A 6643-nucleotide genomic window follows, 5' to 3' on the forward strand; every position below is an offset into this window, starting at 1 on the left:
TATATTCTTTTTCCCACAGCACCATTGAGCAGTTGAGGGAATGGTGCATAGAGCTTCAGCAGCTCTTGTTGTGAGATTTCTGGTTCTTTGTGATCTCTATCCTCCTCCTTTGTTGAGTTGTCTTCAGGTTGTTTGCATATTTTGCCCTGCTTGTCTTCAATCTCTTGATCACTTGTAGTGACCATTTTGCAATCTTCCCATCTTACTTTCTTTGCTTCTCCCTTGGGATTTTTCTCAGTGTCACTTGGGAAGCTATCAGTAGGTTTGGGAATCTTCTCAGCTAAATATCCCACCTGGAATTCCATCTTCCTAATGGTTTCTCCCTGGTTCTTAATATTGGCTCGCACCTCCTCTTTGAACACCTTATTTTCTTGAATCTCTTGGCTTATTCCTTCAAGTAAGGCTTCAATCTTAGAGAGCCTGTCATCAATTGATGAGTGGTTCGGAGCAGATGTGCTGTTTTGGTTTTGATAAGTATGTGGAGAGTTGTTGTTGTGGGGGTGTTGAGATGTCCTCTGGGTGAATTGTTGGTGAGCTACATTGTTGTTGGAGTTGTAACGTCTCTGGTCTTAGTTTTGATCTTGCTCACTTTCCCACCCAAAGTTCGGGTGATTTCTCCATCCAGGGTTGTAGGTCTTGGAGTATGGATCATAGTTTTTCCTTGGTGAATTCCTAATGTAGTTGGCTTGCTCCTGACTTCCTTCTGCTTCTTGGTTTACTCCTTCTTGTGTTGTTGATGATGTGGAGATTGCTGCTACTTGGTTCATCTCCATCTTCTTGGTGAGGTCAGCCAGCTGCTGGGTAATGAGCTTGTTTTGGGCCAACAGAGCGTCTACATTGTTTAGCTCCATCACTCCTCTTGTGTTCCCTCTTTCGGAAGCATAGAAGTAGTCGTTTTCTGCTACTGTTTCAATAACATCTATGGCTTCCTCAATGGTCTTCTTCTTGTTCAAGGACCCTCCAGATGAATGGTCTACTGCCTTCTTTGACTCATAAGAGAGCCCTTCATAGAAAATGTGTAGCTGGACCCATTCGTTGAACATATCAGGTGGACACCTCCTTGTTAAGTCTTTGAACCTCTCCCATGCTTCATACAGAGTCTCACCATCCTGTTGCCTGAAGGTTTGAACCTCAGCTCTCAGCCTATTGATTCGTTGAGGAGGGTAGAATCTTGCTAAGAATTTGTTCGACACATCCTCCCAAGTTGTTAAGCTCTCCCTTGGGAAGGATTCCAGCCACTTGGCTGCCTTGTCTCTGAGTGAGAAGGGAAATAAGAGCAATCTATAGGCGTCAGGATGAACACCATTAGATTTCACTGTGTCACATATTCTCAGGAAGGTGGTCAAATGTTGGTTGGGATCTTCTTGAACACCTCCTCCAAACGAACAGTTGTTCTGAACAAGGGTGATGAGCTGTGGTTTAAGTTCAAAGTTGTTGGCATGGATTGTTGGCTTTTGGATGCTACTTCCACAATGGCCTGGGTTTGGATTAATGTAAGAGCCCAAAACTCTTCTATCCTCCCCAGCATGATTTGCTCCACCTCCTCTGCCATGGTTGTGAGTCTCTTCTTCATGATGATTTTCCATGTTTTCTTCCATGTTTGGTTCAAAGTATTCCTCAAACTGTTCCTCTTTTTCTTCAGCACCAACTACTCGTTTTCCTCTTGCCTCCCTCCTTAGTCTAAGGAAGGTTCTTTCTGGTTCAGAATCAAAGGAAGTTGAAGCCCCGCTTCTTCTCCCTGTCATACAACCAACAAGTACAAGTAGAGAAAATAGGTGCAGACAGTATTTGTGTCAGAGTTATTGTTAGTTGTGGGTGATGCAATATATCAAACAGTTAGTGGGTTAGCAAACAGAATTAAAAATAACAAGGAAAAACAAACGGGTAGAGGGAGAAGGGAAGAAGTTTAACTAAAACATAAAGTAAATCACTCAAACAGAAAAATGAAATTCACAAAATAAAACGCTCAATCTAGTGATCTTCCAATCTAATTATTGTTGATGCACAATCAATCCCCGGCAACGGCGCCATAAACTTGATGCGTGGAAAACTTGTCTCTCAATAAATCTCCCTTCGGCAAGTGTACCGAAGTTGTCGTCAAGTAAAAACTCACAATAGAGTGAGGTCGAATCCCACAGGGATTGATTGATCAAGCAACTTTAATTAGAAGAATGTTCTAGTTGAGCGAATCCAGAATTTGGGTTGAGAGTTATAGAAAATAAAATGGCGGGAATTTAAATAACAGAAAAGTAAATGCTAGAATTAAAGGACTGGAAGTAAATGACTGAAAATAAATTGCAGAATTGTAAATGGGAATGGGGGATTTGCTCATAAAAGTAAATCGCAGAAATTAAAAAGAATGGGTAAGATTAGAAATGGGGAGTTCATTGGGCTTAGGAGATATTGCAATTCTCCGGATCAAGTTCATTTTCATCTCTTCCTCAATCAATGCACTCATTGATCTCCTTGGCAATCTTAAGTGATTGAATTACAATTCCTTACAATTCAATCTCTCAAATCTTGATGAATAGCCAATTCCTTGGTCAATTGCTCATGAGAAGAGATGAAGTGTGGTCACTGATTATACCACATGCATTTCCCAAACCAAGTATTGAGAGGGTTACAGTCACATACCCATCCAAACCCAATTTGGTCCAGCATGAGAAAGTATTTCTAGCTTGATCTCTTCATTCCTCTTCCAAAGTTCAAAAGAGATCCAAGTTTGAATAGCTTCTCTTCCAAGATAACTACTCAATTGGATGAAGATCGAAAGCTTTCAAGTAAAATCAAGAGGAAAGATAGAAGAAGAACAATGAAAATTAGTATTGATCCATCAAATTACAACAGAGCTCCCTAACCCAATGAAAAGGGTTTAGTTGTTCATAGCTCTTGAAAATGAAAACAAAGATGGAGAATACATCATAAAACTAGAAATTGCCAAGAAAGTAAATACAGAGAGTAATTCTTTGGCCTCCAGAACTCTTTTACAATTCAAAGCTACTCCTATATATACTACTCTTCTCAGCTTCTAGTTCACTCTTCAAGTCTTGGGCCTTTGGATCTTGAGTTTGAAGCAGTTCCTTTCTTTATTTGGGCTTGGCTTTACTTGCAGAGAGAAAGTGCAGAGTGGGCAGAGACTTAAGCTCAGGGCGTAAGGAGTGTTAATCATTTAGTGAAAGTCCAAGTTCGGGAACGTTAGTGACACTTAACATTGTCACTAACGTTCCAATGCACCCCTTTTGTCTCACGCTAAAACCCACGTTAACTAGGTTAACGTGGCTTTTAACGTTGCCTTGTCAACCTTCGAGAACGTTAGTGACACTCAACATTGTCACTAACGTTCCAGTGTGCCCCTTCTTGCTTCACGTTAAAGCTCACGTTAACTAGGTTAACGTGGCTTCTAACGTGGTCTTTGCCATCCTTCGAGAACGTTAGTGACATTCAACATTGTCACTAACGTTCCAATGTGCCCCTAAGTCTCACGTTAGAGTCCACGTTAACTAGGTTAATGTGGCTTCTAACGTGGCCATCTTTTAGCCATCCCAACGTTAGTGACAATGTTGAGTGTCACTAACGTTGGCTCATCCTTCATTTATCATCGTTAGCTTCCACGTTAACCAAGTTAACGTGGAAGTTAACGTGACTCTTGGGGGTTGTGTGGTTGCTTCAACGTTAGTGACAATGTTGAGTGTCACTAACGTTGTCGACAACTCTTCATCTTCTTCGTTAGTTCCCACGTTAACCAAGTTAACGTGGGAGTTAACGTGGTACTTAGCACCATAGGCCAACGTTAGTGACAATGTTGAGTGTCACTAACGTTGGCTTCTCTCCCTCCCCCTTAACGTTAGAGGTCACGTTAACTAGGTTAACGTGGCTTCTAACGTGGCCACTTATGAGTAATTGCCAACGTTAGTGACAATGTTGAGTGTCACTACCGTTGGCTCAATCTTCTTTTCTCCACGTTAGAGTTCACGTTAACTTGGTTAACGTGACTCTCTAACGTGGGCATTGATGGTTTTTTGAGAGTGTTGTTGGCAATCACTTTTCTCATTAATCTTTGCAAGTTACCTCCCCTTTTCTTGCTTCTTTTTGGTCCTGAAATCAAGCAACAAAGTGCATCAAAGTTCTAGTCCAAGTCCTGAGTAATGCAACATAATATTTGTCACTAAACTTATGCAAAATCCTCATGAAATCATGTAAAATGCACAATGTATGCTTGAGTCAAGGCATAAGTGAATATTTACCCAAAACTAGCTTATTTCCTAAAGAAATGCATGAAACTAACCTAAAAATAGTAAAGAAAAGGTCAGTGAAAATGGCCAAGATGCCCTGGCATCACCAAGTTACCTGTTTTTATTTTTATCCTACTTGTATGCTTGCCCTTTGAATTTAATGAAAGAGAATGTTATGAAAAGAAAAACCAGAGTGGGGTTCATATTGTGGAGTAAGTTCTCAAGGTTGGTGGTGGGATAATAGATTAGCTAAGTTGGATCACCTATAAGGTATGAGGGCACTTATGTGTACTGAAGAACATGATTAAAGCACATTCTATGAGATTAACCAAACAACAAGATCCTAATAAGAAAAACAAAAAAAAAAACAATAAGAGTTTGAAAAAGAAAGAAATAATAAGAAATAAAGCTAGGCACCAAGGGTTTAAATCTTGAGGGATGTGTCTGTGGTGATCCTGTACCAAGGATCTGCTTAGATGAATAAGTTCTTAGGAGTGCTTCATCACTTGGTAACTTGGGTTAACTAACCCGGGATTATCAACTAAAAATCAACTCTCAAGAGCAACCTTGCTACAGAACATTTAGTAACCCAAAGAGGTGCTGGACACCAAGGCCTCAAGGAAAGAAAATAACAAACCATGTGCATGTGGTGTGCATGTATGGGGAAGAGAGACTTGAGGGAGTAAGTGGTGCGCAGAAATCGTGACGGTTCCATTCCTTGGTAATGGCGCTGAAAACTTTATACGCACGTTCATAATCTTAATTTTTTGTCACAACTTCGCACAACTAACCAGCAAGTGCACTGGGTCGTCCAAGTAATAAACCTTACGTGAGTAAGGGTAGATCCCACGGAGAATGTCGGCTTGAAGAAAGCTATGGTCACCTTGTAAATCTCAGTCAGGCGGATTCAAATGTATTAAGAGATTATAGTGTACTAAAAGATAATTAAAATAGGATGGAGATACTTATGTAATTTATTGGTGAGAGTTTCAGATAAGCGTATAGAGATGCTTTCGTTCCTCTGAACCTCTGCTTTCCTGCTGTCTTCATCCAACCATTCCTACTCCATTCCATGGCAAGCTTTATGTAGGGCATCACCGTTGTCAATGGCTACATCCCATCCTCTCTATGAAAATGGTCCAATGCGCTGTCACTGCATGGCTAATCATCTGTCGGTTCTCGATCATGCTGGAATAGGATTTACTATCCTTTTGCGTCTGTCACTACGCCCAGCACTCGCGAGTTTGAAGCTCGTCACAGCCATCCCTTCCCAGATCCTACTCGGAATACCACAGACAAGGTTTAGACTTTCTGGATCTCAAGAATGGCCATCCATGGGTTCTAAATTATACCACGAAGATTCTAATATCTCGGACTTGGACCCCTGTATTAGATATCTAAGAGATATTCATTCTAGCCTGTTTGCATGTAGAACGGAAGTGTTTATCAGGAACGCATTCATAAGTGAGAATAATGATGAGCATCACATAATCATCACATTCATCATGTTCTTGGGTGCGAATGGATATCTTAGAATAGGAATAAGCTTGAATTGAATAGAAAAATAGTAGTACTTTGTATTAATTCATGAGAAACAGCAGAGCTCCACACCTTAATCTATGGTATGTAGAAACTCTACCGTTGAAAATACATAAGTGATGAAGGTCCAGGCATGGCCAAGAGGCCAGCCCCCAAACGTGATCTAAAGATTAAACTAAAGATGTTCAAAAAAATGTAAATACAATAGTAAAAAGTCCTATTTATGCTAAACTAGTTACTAGGGTTTACAAAAATGAGTAAATGATGCAGAAATCCACTTCTGGGGCCCACTTGGTGTGTGCTTGGGCTGAGCATTGAGCTTTACACGTGTAGAGGCTTCTCTTGGAGTTGAACGCCAGTTTGTAACCTGTTTCTGGCGTTTAACTCTACTTTGCAACCTGTTTCTCGCGTTTGACTCCAGAATGCAGCATGGAACTGGCGTTCAACGCTAGTTTACATCATCTATCCTTAATCAAAGTATGAACTATTATATATTTCTGGAAAGCCCTGGATGCCTACTTTCCAACGCAATTGAGAGTGCGCCATTTGGAGTTCTGTAGCTCCAGAAAATCCACTTTGAGTATAGGGAGGTCAGAATCCAACAGCATCTGCAGTCCTTCTTCAACCTCTGAATCTGATTTTTGCTCAAGTCCCTCAATTTCAGCCAGAAAATACCTGAAATCACAGAAAAATACACAAACTCATAGTGAAGTCCAGAAATGTGAATTTTAATTAAAAACTAATAAAAATATACTAAAAACTAACTAAATCATACTGAAAACTATGTAAAAACAATGCCAAAAAGCGTATAAATTATCCGCTCATCACAAAACCAAACTTAAATTGTTGCTTGTCCCCAAGCAACTGAAAAT

The 6643-nt window shown here is 40.3% G+C and overlaps 1 non-coding gene across 1 annotated transcript; it reads left to right on the forward strand.

Annotated features, from left to right (window-relative positions):
• Window positions 1-1038: 1038 nt before the first annotated feature.
• Window positions 1039-1145, forward strand: LOC148553628 (small nucleolar RNA R71). The gene has a single exon (XR_015892687.1). It is a non-coding gene; the product is annotated as a small nucleolar RNA R71 (small nucleolar RNA).
• The last annotated feature ends 5498 nt before the right edge of the window (window positions 1146-6643 follow it).

The sequence above is a fragment of the Arachis ipaensis genome, chromosome B7, assembly GCF_059453495.1.
Source record: "Arachis ipaensis isolate K30076 ecotype BB chromosome B7, ASM5945349v1, whole genome shotgun sequence".
Classification (NCBI taxonomy): Eukaryota; Viridiplantae; Streptophyta; class Magnoliopsida; order Fabales; family Fabaceae; genus Arachis; species Arachis ipaensis.